The sequence below is a fragment of the Lissotriton vulgaris genome, chromosome 4_1 (genome assembly GCF_964263255.1).
Source record: "Lissotriton vulgaris chromosome 4_1, aLisVul1.2, whole genome shotgun sequence".
In the NCBI taxonomy this organism is placed as follows: domain Eukaryota; kingdom Metazoa; phylum Chordata; class Amphibia; order Caudata; family Salamandridae; genus Lissotriton; species Lissotriton vulgaris.
In genome coordinates, this window is record NC_141691.1 from 322,043,494 (window position 1) to 322,058,161 (window position 14,668).

The window sequence follows — 14,668 nt, forward strand, 5'->3', positions numbered from 1 at the left end:
AATATTAGAACATTGGAATGTGGAGCACTCCATTGCAGACAATGGAGTGCTCCGTGCTTCTACGGGCCGGTAACCCGGTGTTTAACCCGTTCCGTGCTCATGACGCATGGTTGCGCTGTGCTCAAGACGAGCTGAGCTCGTCATGACCGTTGCGCTGCGCCCACGCGGGGATAACTCTCTGCTGTGCTGGGCGTTCCATTGTAACGGGCGTGGGCGTGACGAGCTCAGCTCGTCATGAGCACAGCGCCACCGTGCTGCATGACGAGCCGGGCTCATCATGAGCACCGCGGCGCTGCGCGCGCCCCCACCTCTCCCCAGCCCAGCAGGGGATATAGCCCCGCGGGGGAGGGGTTAAACAAAAGCCTCTCAGAGCCTGAGGGGATTTAAATCCCCTCGGGCTTCGAGGGGCCTTTGTTTTATTTGTTAGAATATTCTGCCCTCTAGTGGCAGAATGTTCTAATAGCCTTATAGCCCTTCGTAGTTGGGCTATACCAGCTATTAAAGTACCACTCACTTGTTAAAAGCCCTCGCCTTTGGCTCGGGCCTTTAACGCTGGAGCGGGCTTTTAATAGCCGGGATAGCCCACTACGGCGGGCTATAAGGCTATATTACACAAGTATGGACTCTTATTTACTACTGCCATTATCTGTATCACACAAGCTGAACCACCCCAGGATGCCCTCATCCCCTCCCACGTCTCAATGACACAACGACTCGCGCCTCTTGAAAATCAGATAGACTCGATCTCCCAGGGCCTAACAGAAATCCTCTCCAACCTAGGTAAAGCTCGCAGATACCACCAATCCCCTCCTTGGAGTCCCCCCACTGCCAACTCCAACAGCCATTAGAGACCCTCCTAGCCCTCAGTAACCCCTGTAACTCAACCTCAGGGGAACCTGGCCTCAAACAGCCTCAAGAACCACAGTCCTCCCCTTTAGGGCTCATAGCCACCCTAATACCGACACTAAATTCGTGACCTCAAGACCCACCAGAACAGAAGCAGCCATGTCCGACATGGAAGCACCTGCTCTAGCCTCTTCCTATGACACACCACCCTCCGACTCCCCTAAATCCAAGTATTCACAGGTCTCCGAAAAGACTGTCCCTGCACAAACCCCCCAAGACGGTATGCAACTCTTACCACACATTTTTTACCACGCATACCATTACCACGCATACCATTACCACGCAGAACCCTTCACCACGCATACCTTTACCACGCATTACACTACAACGCACATACTATTACAACGCTTACCATTACAACGTAAGTATAGGTAAGTATATCATTTAATTTTATATATAGGTTTTAGGGCTGGGTTTGGGTTTTGGGGTACAGGGGTATTTTTAGGTTTTAGGGAAGGGTTTGGGTTATAGGGTACAGGGGTATTTTTAGGTTTTAGGGTTGGGTTTGGGTTTTGAGGTACAGGGGTATTTTTAGGTTTTAGGGTTGGGTTTGGGTTTTGGGGTACAGGAGTATTTTTAGGTTTTAGGGCTGGGTTTGGGTTTTGGGGTACAGGGGTATTTTTAGGTTTTAGGGCTGGATTTGGGTTTTGGGGTACAGGGGTATTTTTAGGTTTTAGGGCTGGGTATGGGTTTTGGGGTACAGGGGTATTTTTAGGTTTTAGGGAAGGGTTTGGGTTATGGGGTACAGGGGTATTTTTAGGTTTTAGGGTTGGGTTTGGGTTTTGGGGTACAGGGGTATTTTTAGGTTTTAGGGTTGGGTTTGGGTTTTGGGGTACAGGGGTATTAGTTTTTAGGGCTGGGTTTGGGTTTTGGGGTACAGGGGTATTTTTAGGTTTTAGGGCTGGGTATGGGTTTTGGGGTACAGGGGTATTTTTAGGTTTTAGGGCTGGGTATGGGTTTTTGGTGTACAGGGGTATTTTTAGGTTTTAGGGCTGGGTTTGGGTTTTGGGATACAGGGGTATTTTTAGGTTTTAGGGCTGGGTTTGGGTTTTGGGGTACAGGGGTATTTTTAGGTTTTAGGGCTGGGTATGGGTTTTGGGGTACAGGGGTATTTTTAGGTTTTAGGGCTGGGTATGGGTTTTAGGGTACAGGGGCATTTTTAGGTTTTAGGGCTGGGTTTGGGGTTTGGGGTACAGGGGTATTTTTAGGTTTTAGGGCTGGGTATGGGTTTTGGGGTACAGGGGTATTTTTAGGTTTTAGGGCTGGGTATGGGTTTTGGGGTACAGGGGCATTTTTAGGTTTTAGGGCTGGGTTTGGGTTTTGGGGTACAGGGGTATTTTTAGGTTTTAGGGCTGGGTTTGGGTTTTGGGGTACAGGGGTATTTTTAGGTTTTAGGGCTGGGTTTGGGTTTTGGGGTACAGGGGTATTTTTAGGTTTTAGGGCTGGGTTTGGGTTTTGGGGTAGAGGGGTATTTTTATTATATATTTTCAAATAATAACATTACAATTAATTTAATTTCATTAATATAATTATTTTATAATTGAATAATTATTAATTAAATTAAATATTACATAAATTATTATTTACAATATATATTAATATTATATACTTACCTATACTTACGTTGTAATGGTATGCGTTGTAATAGTATCTGCGTTGTAGTGTATTGCGTTGTAAAGGTATCCGTTGTAACATGACCTGCGTTGTAAAAAATCCGTAGTAATGGTATGCGCGGTAAAAGTACGCGTGGTGATGTCATATATCCCCCCAAGACCGCCTGTCCTGACCAACATACCTAGGGCGCCCAAAGAAAAGACTGCCAGCAACAAGGAGCTTTTCACCAACTGCTTGCTCACCAACTGCAAGTCGGTCTCTTTGCATGCAATGGAACTAGCAGAGACCCTCCTCTCGCATGACATTGACATTGCGTTCCTCACGGAGGCCTGGCTCAATGAGCTATCCCCACAATGCCTTGACATGCTTGTACCTCCTGGCTTCTCCCTCATCAACAAAGAAAAAAAAGATCAGCGAGGAGGTGGGGTAGCTATCATCCATAGAGACAACATGGCCATCACGGAAATAAACTCATATGACTACAACACATTCGAATGTCTCTCAACCAACATCAAGACCAAAGATAATGGTTCCTTACTATGTCATCTTCTCTATCATCCTCCAAGAAAAACCTCAGCATTCGGAGAACAATTATCCGACTGATAGCTCAAGGTGCACTCGGCGATACCAATACCCTAATCCTTGGCGACCAGAACCTACGGTGGAATGAGACCAACAAACCGTTAATCCAATTGCTATCCAGTCTCCTCTGTGACAACAATCTAACCCAGTACTGCACCGAGGAGACGCACTACAAAGGAGCCACCTTGGATGCCATCATCGCTCAAAGTAATACAATCACTATCAATCACATACTCCCCGTCGACTGGTCAGACCACCATATGATCTTATTCCACATAAACCAACCTAGTCTCTCGCAACCTCCTCTGCAAGACCCCCCAAATGGTTGAGAAACCTCTCTCAGGTTCCTATGGGAGTCCTCGAAGATCAGATGAGCTCACTTCTCCCCGACTCCACTGGACACCTCTCCGCCAACGACCTCACTGACTGTTACAGTGCCAAGCTAGTGTCCATGCTTGACATAATAGCTCCTCTAAAGCTCAAAAAGAGCAGAACCATCCCATCCAGATCATGGTTCAACTCTGAACTCAACTCCGAAAGGAGAAAACTAAGAGCCAAAGAAAGAAAGTGGAGAAATAATCCTTCCTGTTTTTCTGTGATCAACTCAAATCAGCCCGTAGGAAGTACAACAACCACATAAAAAACAGAAAATCCAGCTTTTTCCGCGTGGCACTGGACAGAGCAAAAAACAGATCCAAGGAGCTCCATAGCATCATTAGACAACAAACCTCCATGCCTGTAAGTTCGCCAATTTCTTCAATGATAAAATCACAAAAATCGAACTCTCACTGGACGTCATCAATACGCGCCACACGAAGTTCAGCGCGGCTGGGTCACTTGATCTTTCTCCTGGTCCCTCTCCCACCGCCTGGCTCAGTTTCCGTCCTATTCAAGAAACTGAGATAATCACGTTGATCTCCTCCTCCAAACCCTCAGCCCATGTCCTAGACCCCATTCCTCCACAACTGACCAAAAAAATGTAAGCACGTTTTAGCACCGCTCTGGAGCACTATCATAAATAGCTCCCTGAAAAACGGAGTAGTTCCGGACTGCCTCAAAATGGGTCAAGTCACCCCCATGTTGAAAAAACCCGGACTAAATGCGACAGATCTGAACAATTATAGACCTGTGTCGAACCTCCCCCTTCTCTCAAAAACTCTAGAAAAATGTGAACTACTTCAACTAAACTAGCACCTCGACTTCATCAACCTCCTGGACCCCCAACAATCTGGCTTCAGAAAAGGCTGTAGCACAGAAACCGCGATTCTCAACATCATCGACGATGTATATGGATCAGTAGACTCTTAATGCTGCCTCCTCATTCTCCTGGACCTCTAGGCAGTTTTCGATACTGTTGATCTCAAACTCCTCATAAGGGCTCTCCAAGAAAGAGCTGGTCTGGACGAGGTAGTCCTCAAATGGTTCTCCTCCTTTCTTCACAATCGCACTCAAAAAATAAAAATCAAAAACTTTCCTTCCGACATCCAGCAAGTCAACAGGGGTGTCCCACAAGGCTTGGTGCTTTCACCACAACTCTTTAACATCTACATGGAACCTCTCTCCAAACTACTCAGAAAATCCAACATCCACTTTCATCTCTACGCTGATGATACTCAGATCTATCTGGAAACAACCTCACTCAAAGACATACAAAGACTTAACGATGTCCTGAAAGATGTCGAACATTGGTTGACAAGCAACCATCTGAAACTAAATCCTGATAAGACTGACACACTACTCATCTCGAATAAGGAAGATAACCCCCAAATTGCCGAATGGCTCAAGGCCATCGATGCACTCAGTGGGAATCTCACCCTAGCGGACTCCGTCAAATCGCTAGGCATCACTCTTGACCCAAAACTGAACATAACGAGACACATTAAGAACTCGGCCAAAAGTGCGTTCCTTAACCTCAGACTACTGAACAAAATAAAACCCTACATTCCGCCCAACGATCTCAAACAGGCCACCCAATCTCTGGTACTGTCAAGACTGGATTATGGAAACGCAGTCCTCGCAGGAATCCCAAAATCAAATCTGGCTCCCATCAAAACAACGCTACATGCGGCGGCCAGAATGATCACCGGTATCAAGAAATTCGATCATATCTCCCCTGCAATCAAGGAACTTAAGTGGCTTCCAGTGGAAATGCGGATTCAGGGCTCGAAAAATCTAAAAAATTGTACTAGTCCTGCAGGACTAGTACCTTAAAAAATGTCCTCGACCTAACTGAAACCTACTTGACCTCAGTCTGTGAAAGCAGAGCAAATGTGACAAGATAACAAGATTTAAAGGCATCTTTATTGCTCATTAACTTTGTGAGCAATAAAAATGCCTTTAAATCTTGTTATCTTGTCACATTTGCTCCGTTTTCACAGACCGAGGACAAAAGTTCGTTTGTTTTCCTACTCGCCAGAAAGGGCGAGTAGGACCTAAAAACAGCTCAACCTTGTTAAATTTAGCTCGACTATGCGAGCGGTCGAGTGGAATTTTCGAGCCCTGGGATTCGCTTCAGAACAGCCTGCCTCACCCACAAAGCCCTTCACACCGGCAAACCTGAGTAATTGGTGAAAAAACTCATAAAAGCCGGCCAGTCCAGGAACCTGAGGAGCTCAAACTCCCTTCTACTAATCCCACCTAAAACTAGAAGTAAAAAAAAACTGCAGATCGATCTTTCACCACAAACGCTCCCAAAATTTGGAACTCCATTCCCCCTCACATCAGAACCATTACCTCCTTTGTAGAATTCAAAAGGCAACCTAAAACCCGGTTCCTCAACTGCTCGGTAGGCATTGGATAACGTGGGCCTAATACTAAACATCAACCTCTGCTCGAGCTCTAAGACTCTGAAGAACCTGGAAAGCAAAAACCTCCTAAAATACAATGTGCCGCTCTTTTTCTTGCCCGCCTCTGTTAATATGTTTCCACTCTATCCTGTATCTGATGTTTATCTGTTCTGTACCTATTGTAAAGCGCTCCGATACCCCCGGGTCTGGCCAGCGCTATAGAAAACTTCCTAAATAAAATAAAATAAATAAATGTACCTCCTCAAGGCAAAAACAAATACTTCTTGGATCTCCAATCACACCTTGCAAATACAAAAAAGTTAAGTGACTAGAGCAATGCCCTGTTCTCGACTTACGACAACAATATTACAAAGTGTGATGTTTCCCCACAGGACTGATACTTAGTAATTTAGTGAGATGAGTCTTCAGAAGCTCTTACATAGGACAAAATACAGCTCTCTAGAGAGAGGACACCATCTCTAGGGAAATACAGCACACAGTTGTGAAGACATAAGAGAAACCATGCATTAACTTTCGCTGACCAGATTGAATGTGGCATACAGGAGTCATGTAAGGGCCAAGAGCAGAGGTTTAGACAAAAAGTAAGTTCCTCGTCATCTTGTACTCATGCTAAACTTGACAGGATGTACCACAAAAATAAATGTCAGCTGAATGGAGGGAAAAGTAGAATGAGCTACAATATAAAATAATGCCAACTCTCACTGGATCAGAATGGGACATACAGGGAAAGACCCAACAGATACAGGCTTTTAAATTTTTTTTATAATTCTTTTTTATTAAACACAGTGAATCGACCGTACAGATTACAACAAAGAGGAGAAATAGGACATACATTAGCAATCACAATTGCTACATTTCCTGAACAACAGTTTGTGAGTTGGTACAGCATTAACGGTGAGGGAGGTTCATCTGGAGTAGAAACACTTGATGGTACAAATATTTCCTTGATAATCATTCCATTTGTTTCAAATGGAGGAACATTTTTGGGGGCATCCTGTGCTATATAGACTGATTTTTCCCTGAACATGCACCAGTCCATATCCACCGCCCAGGCTTTTATTTTGGGAGGCTGTGTGGCTCCCCAGAGTTGTGCAATGTTTCTCTTTGCTATCATTAGGTCTAATGTAACCCATATTTTACGTTTACTGTTCAGGTTTGTAGGCTCCCATATATTCAGTAGGCATCTCCGCTTTAGGGCGAAGAGTGAGTGTGAGCACTTCACTCAGGATACTGGGTACTTTGAGCCAAAACTGCTGAATGTGTTCACATTCCCATATTATATGCATAAAGGTGCCCCCTCCCGACCGCACTGTCTTCTGCACTCCCCAGTCTCTGTTTTCCCCATTCGCACCAGACCGGGCCCTGTAATGTAAATTCTATGTAGAATTTTAAGTTGGACAAGTCGCAACCTGGCAGAGATTGCTACTTCTTTGGGGGAGGCTACTGCCTCTTGCCATATCTCATCATCTAGCTCTAGGCCATCTCTTTCCCACTTTTCTCTCGTGTGTTGGAGGGGGTCTGCAGAGTTATTAATCAGTTTCTTATATGTTAATGATTTAGCCTCTGTTGGTAAGTAGCTATCAAGCAGCCTATCCTCGAGGGGTGAAGAGCCTGGGGGAAGACACCCTTCTGTAACTGTGATTGTAGTGCGTGGCGCACCTGCAGGTATCGGAACTATTCCGAGTTAGCTAGCTCATACTCCTGCAGTAGGGAATCAAATGTTTTGACTTCACCATTCCTCCATAGGTCCCCAATTTTTGAGATCCCAAATAAATCCCATTTATCAAACTTTTAACTTCCACAGGTTGCCTAATTTCTTGGCCTCCCATAGGGGAGTTGCTCATGTGAATCTCTGCTCCCATACCAGGCTTCTGGTTGCTGTGTGCCAGATTTGTACCGAGTGTTTAGTCGGCCCTGTCAGGGGAAACCGCTGGGGTTTGGAATACAGCGCACTGTTGTAGTTCCCTCCAGGCAATAACCACCTATCCATGGCAAAGCCTGGATCATCTGCGTGGCGGTAAGTCCCGCGATTGATTGCGGTGAGGTGAGCAGGCCAGTAATATTTTTTAAGGTCAGGGAGACTAATTCCACCATCATACCAATTTAGGGCAAGCTTAGCTATGCTATCCGGGGTTTACCATTCCACAGCAAGTCTCTCTGTAGGCTCTCAATCTCTCTGAAGTATCGTGCGGGAACCAAGTCTAGGGAGTTTTGTACCATATATAGGAAATGGGGCAGTGACATTTTGAAGAGTACTGCTCTGCCCAACAGCGAGGGTGGGAAAGCTTCCAAGCACTCAATGTCTCGCTTTAGTCGTTGTAGGGGTGGGCGCAGGTTTTGTTCATAAAGCCGTTTAGGATCTGAGGTGACAAAAACACCTAAGTATTTAAAACCTACAGTGGTGATCTGTATAGGACAGTCCTTAGGTGGGTGAGGCGGGGCCCAGCTGAGGACATATAGTAAGGATTTACTCCAGTTGATAGAATATCTGGAGTACCTATCAAAGACTGCGAAGATGTCAAGTACCACCTGGAGTGACGTGTTGGGAGAGGCCAGGAATAAAAGAATTTCATCCGCGTACAATGAGATGCGGTCTTCCCATGTGGCAGTCCATCGCAATCTCCGTATCGCCGGATCCCTATGAATCCATGCCGCTAGCGGTTCCAAGGCAGGGCAAAAAGGAGGAGGGGACAATGGACAGCCCTGGCGGGTCCCTCTGCCTAATTCAAACACTTAAGATTTTTAGGTCGAAGGCCTAAAAGGCTGCGCTTGCCTTAGGCCGGAGATTTAATGACTCAGTAGCGCAGAAGGTCCCGCCTCCCTGCCCCATCTCTCCTTCATTGGCTGGCTTCCTAAACGGAGGCCAGCCATTGGAGGAGAGATGCGTCACTCCAAACAAGCCCCGTCCTTTTCGGATTTGGGGGCGTGATTTTTTGCATTCTTTAGCCCTGTGACGTCGTCCGTCACTCAGGACAGCAAATCACGCCCCCAATTCCGAAAAATTCTGAGCTGAGCGGCCGCCATTTTTTGTGTGTGTTGTTGTGGTGAGGATCAGCGCAGCTGCCACTTCAGGTAAGTTTTCATTTGTTTCTTGCTCACTTTGTGTCATAGTGTTACTTCCGAGTACGGCATTTTGCGTGTGTGCGTCTTAGATAACGACATCACGTGGACGCAGTATCTGCGGCGAACATGGCGGCTCTTCTGGCGCCTCGGAAGATGCGTTCCTAACTTAGGCCAAGGAGGGCTGCGCGCCCGTCGCTGGCGGCGCCTCCAAGACCCCCGCGCCCTGCCAGCTGCCCCGCCAGCACTGCACGCAGCCGGCGGCTGATGAAGGAGCTACAGGACATCCGCAAGCTGAGCGAGCGCTTCATCACGGTGGAGCTGGTGGAGGACAGCCTCTTCGACTGGAACGTCAAGCTGCACCAGCTGGACAAAGACTCCACCCTGTGGCAGGACATGAAGGAGACGGGCACCGAGTTCATCCTGCTCAACCTCACCTTCCCGGACAACTTCCCCTTCTCGCCGCCCTTCATGCGGGTGCTCAGTCCGCGCCTGGAGAACGGCTATGTGCTGGACGGGGGCGCCATCTGCATGGAGCTGCTCACCCCCCGTGGCTGGTCCAGCGCCTACACCGTGGAGGCCGTCATGAGGCAGTTCGCCGCCAGCCTGGTGAAAGGGCAGGTAAGGATGGCGAGGGCAGCGCGCGCCAGCCCCTAGGTTGCACTTCGCCGCTGCAGCCTGGCGCAGGGATGGTTTTAGTGCATGGCATAGGGGGGCCCTCTACCCATTCTCCGTGGCAGCCTATTGAAAGGGCACGCTGGAGAATGCAGGAAGAGCACTGCCGCAGCCGTGAATGGGCAGACAAGACATCCAGGGAGGTCAACAGTCGTGGATGTGGTTACCAAGGTATAGTAGGTGCAGTGGAACCTGGGCCCATAACCCCGACAGGCCAATGAATCCCGAGAATGCTGCATTTTAGTACCCCAATAGCAGTCAGTGGGTCCATGTTCCTTGCTTGAACCAGAGCCGGTGGTATCCATGTTGTGCCACTGCCAGCAGGATAAAGACCGCTGGTGTACCACAGGGAATGGGTAGCAGACAGCGCTACCGAAAGTGGCCTTTTCAAGTGCAGTTGTTCGTGTGCTGTGACAGTTGGTTTCGATTGGTTTCATTGGTTGTATCAATTGACCGGCAGACTATTCAGTAGTTTTTCCACAGGGCATACGTATTCAAAAGCCCAAACTCGTTCACAACCGAGCTCAGTCCAACCGGTTTGCTAACTGATTGGCTGCCACCATCGCCAGTGAACCTCTCGTTAGTAGCGGGGGCCAGCCAAGGTGTTTGTGTGTGGGGGAGGGGTAGAGGTTACTAGCATCAGCAAACCCAAGCTTGTTGAAAGTGCAGGTAAGAAGCTTCTAGCAGCCCCTCTGTCCAGAAAAGTGGGTTCATAACTCACGACAAGGCCCCCCTGGACAGAGCGCTGCACTGTCATAGTCTGGTAAAGGGAGCTGGTAAAGCCAGCAGAGAAGGGTGGGGATAGCAGGGCGAACCCATGTATCCAAACCTGGACGCTATAGGCACGAGAACCTCCTTGACAGGCAAACGGGAGGGTGTGGGGACACACTGAAATAATCTAGCCTCTGGCAGCCTCGTGTTTTTGCTTCGCACCTGGTCTGTGAGGAGAGTATGTTCGAACCCGCCTAGATTTGCTTCTCTTGGGTGTCAAGAGTCAAAAATACTCGGCAAATAAACACATTCTCAGTGAGACCTGAACGGCTGGCCGCACTGTGGACATTGGCTCTGGTCGGGCAGAATCTGGTATTCAGGGTGACTGTCCTCTCATCTGCACGTGAGCAATGGGGTACGTCTTGTTATTCCCGCATGTGGGAGCTGGTTGTGACTTGTCCGTGGGATGCAGGAGTGGGGCTCTCTCTGCATCGCAGAGCGATGTCTGATAACAGGTGGAGGCGGAAGAACGTCCCTGCCCCAGAGAGGGCACAGCTGTCCCGAGTGCGGAGTCATGGAGGCTGGAGGCACACTGAAGAGGGGGAGGCAATTAGAAATGCTCTTCACGCTTCCAAATGTATAAAGCAGGGGCGGGAGCTGCTTGAAAACAAAAGCCCAGGTCTCGGCTACACAGTTCCTCCCTGGCGCAAGGCTGAGCACCAAAGCAGAAACACGGAACGGCACCTCATAAAAGATCAAGCTGTCAGACGTGCACATGAGGTGAGGTCTGTCCAGTCGTCCTGTCCGAAGTGGCATGCATAGTTATCAAGAATGACACATATCAGAAATGAACAATCACACAAGGTATCAGTGCTTCAAAGGATCATTGCTTTGTACATTGTGTTTTCAGTTTAAACCCCCCTTCTGTTATGTTTGCATGCAGTGCTGTCCTGGGCACTGTACCAACCTCTGCCCTGTTAGCACCTGTGTCCTAATTGGGCTGGCTCCCTCATTCCTCGCGGCACTGCGGATGTTCCTGACTCACCACCCTCCTCTTCGTTCCTCCATTTTCATTCAAAGTCAGGACAGGGCCCTCTGTGCAGTCCTAGTCATTCCGTGCCCCAGCAAGACATAGTGTCACCCATGTATCAGAACAGTACACAGGAGCATTTTACAGAAGTAAATGAAATAAATACACAGGGTTCTTTTATAAGGATCACACCGTCGCATATGCTTTTGAAGCTGCTGTCTGTGCTCTGATGTGGCTGAGGTGTCTCTGCCCTTATTAATGTGCGCAACCTTCTGTGCACGGACTATATAGGACAGAGACTTCTGGGTAGTGCCTTTTAATCACAGGGCGGTGTTACTGTCTTCTGCGTCTCTGTGTGTGTCAGGACGTCTGCATGCATCTGTGCTCATGTGCTGTTCCGCCTGTCACCTGGGCGCCTATCGATGGAATGCCCGCCATTGCTGCAGCGCACCACAGCTAGACGTGCACTCATTACAGTCTGGTCCCTACTTGTCACTCTGTCACCCTGTTGTCACCGTCTCATCTTTCCTGCCCGCTTTGCCCATTCACCACAGGCAGCGTTTTATTTTCAAACCACAGAATCCATAAAGCTCCTTTCCACACCCGTCACTACCATCAAAGAGTAACGTTATGCCAGTGGTGTAACAAAACTTGAGGGGGCCCCCTTGCAAAGTACATGCAGGGAGCCCCCTCCATGGTTCGGGGACAGTCCGGAACTCTCAGATCAGGGACCCCTCCTCCCAAGCTCAGCATTATTAAAATTAGAGCTATTGGCACATGACATTTTTTTTCATTTTTTTTATTTTTAAAACATAAATAAATGGTATTGTCATTGACAATGGCAATAGGTGAGCATTAGAGAGTAGTAGAGCGTATTCGCGGACACAGAGCCACACACACAAACACAGACAGAGCCGCGCACACACACACACACACACACACAGACAGAGCCACGTACACACACACACAGAGGCTCTGTCTGTGTGTGTGGCTCTGTGTCCGGGAATACTCTCTACTACTGTCTAATGCTCACCTATTGCCATTGTAAATGACAAAACCATTTATTTATGTTTTAAAAAAAAAGAAAATGAGAAAAAATGTCATGAGCAATGCCAATAGCTCTACCTTTAATAATGCCGAGACCATTGCATTGCAAATGCTTGTTTATTGTTGACTACGACTTGAGCCAGGAGTGCCAAGTAGGGGAGCCTGATCCATTTGACAAAACTAGGCTCAAACCCCCTTGTTGTTAGGACAGCGAATAGATAGGGCCACTCAATGGTGTTGAATGCCATGGTAGCATCTATTTACACTATTATTGCTGCCTCCTGGAGGGTGTTTATTCACCCCAGCACTCCATGTACTCTACGCAGATTTAGAGCTCTGTTTCGGTGGGGCATAAAGCCCGACTGGTCTGGGTGTACCAATTTGCTTATTACTTTGATAGGCCGGTGTGCTAGGAGTTTAGCTACTATTTTAGGCTCCGCATTGAGCACGTAAATGGGCCTGTAGGAGGTACAGTCAGTTTTCGGTTTGTCCTCTTTATGAATGGAGACCAGTGTCGCTACTCTTTGGTCCAGTGGGTGTGTCCCCAGCCTCTTGTTCTCCTCAAACATGGCACATAAGTGTGGGGCTAGTTTGTCTGGCCGAAGTTTGTAGAGCTCGATAGGTAGGCTGTTGGGGCCTAGGGTCTTGCCCGATTGGAGACTCCTAATTGCTTGTGTGACCTCGTCATTTGTGAAGTTTCACTCCAGTAACTTCAGGCCATCTGTCAACAGAGGGGGAAGGGTTTTGTCTTTAAGCAGTTCTTGGGATTCGTCTTCGGAGTGTGGTGTGCTCGTGCTGTAAATTGCGTTATAGTGAGCAGCAAACATATTCACTATGGCTTGGGGATCAGTGATGGATGGGCCTGCCCCGTCCAACAGCTCTGGCACAAGCCTGTTCGCTAATTCTTTCTTATATAGCCATGCGATCAGTTTCCCCTCCTTGTCACCAAGCTCGTACACTCTGCCCTGTTTTTCCCTTCCCAGTGTTTTGGCTCTGTCAGTAGCTTTCGCTTGATAGTCCTCTTTTTTAAGCTGTAGGTAGTGTAGTTTCTCCGGAGTAACCTCCTCCAGGCGGAGGACCTCGTTTTATACTTCTACTAGCTCGCTTAATTTCTCCCTGCGTGACCCGGCTATCTAAGAGAGAGCCTGACCCCTGATCACTGATTTGAAGGCTTCCCACAGAGCCTTGGAGTATTCAACCGACACCTAATTTTACTGGAAGTAATGGTCTATGGCTTTCAGTAATGCTTTCCGAACTACTGGGTTTCTAAGATGCCATGGATTGATGGGGCAGATTTTACCCACCCTCTGTTGAGCTATGACCAACTGGGCCCATATCGGGGAGTGATCGGATATGCCCCACGCCATGTACCTTATTCCATGAACAGTCGCCATTTGGGATGCTGGGACAAGTAGATAGTCTATGTGGGATAGGCTGTTGTGTGCCCCTAAGTGCAAGGTGTGTTGGATACTGTCTGGGTGATAAACTCTCCAGGTATCTGCTAGGCCTAAGGTCTCCAAAAAGTCTGGTAGCCATCGGTATGCTGGGCCAATCTCACGGGGCAGGTGCTGGTCTAGGGTGCCCGATACTACTGAATTGATATCTCCTCCCACAACCAGGAGGCTTTCCGGGAGTGAAAGCAGTGTGGCGCCCAAATCTCTAAACGTGCGGCCCTGAAGGCCAGGTGGCACATATACAGACGTAAGTGTCAGTGTGTTCCCCTCCCACTGTCCCGATATCACTATGTATCTGCCCCATTCATCCGACCAGGTGGAGTGTATGGAGAAAGGAAAGGAGTTCTTTAGCATTATACCAACTCCCCTTGGACCAGTGGTAAAACCTGAGTGGGCCACTTGTTTGTAGCCCCATCTGTTAAAAGCCTTGCAGGAGTTGCTAACTAAATGCGTTTCTTGAAGCAGGATGACATCTGGGGCATGCCGTTTAACATAATGCAACACCACGCATCTCTTGATTTTGTTTCCAAGCCTGTTAACATGCCACCTCAATTGTTTAAAACTTTTCTCCCAGTGTGTGCCCATTAGAACATATGCAGATTATGCAGTCAGATAGGTGCAGTTATGCCTTGTCGATTCAACAAAAACATATAGAAACTCTGAACTCCAAACCCAACTCCCCCCCACCCAACTACCCCCCTCCCTGCTCCCCTACACCCTGGGCCTTAAACTGCCCATCATACGAACTATGCAGAGTGCCTGTCGCCCAACTTACAACTAAA

The 14,668-nt window shown here is 48.0% G+C and overlaps 1 protein-coding gene and 1 pseudogene across 2 annotated transcripts in view; one reads left to right on the top strand and one right to left on the bottom strand.

Moving 5' to 3' along the window:
• The window catches only part of LOC147718704 (integrator complex subunit 6-like), a 340,537-nt gene that overhangs the window by 85,381 nt on the left and 240,488 nt on the right, over positions 1-14,668 (bottom strand). The gene's annotated exons all lie outside the window — the stretch shown is intronic.
• On the top strand, positions 9,237-9,626 carry LOC147718705 (ubiquitin-conjugating enzyme E2Q-like protein 1 pseudogene; annotated as a pseudogene).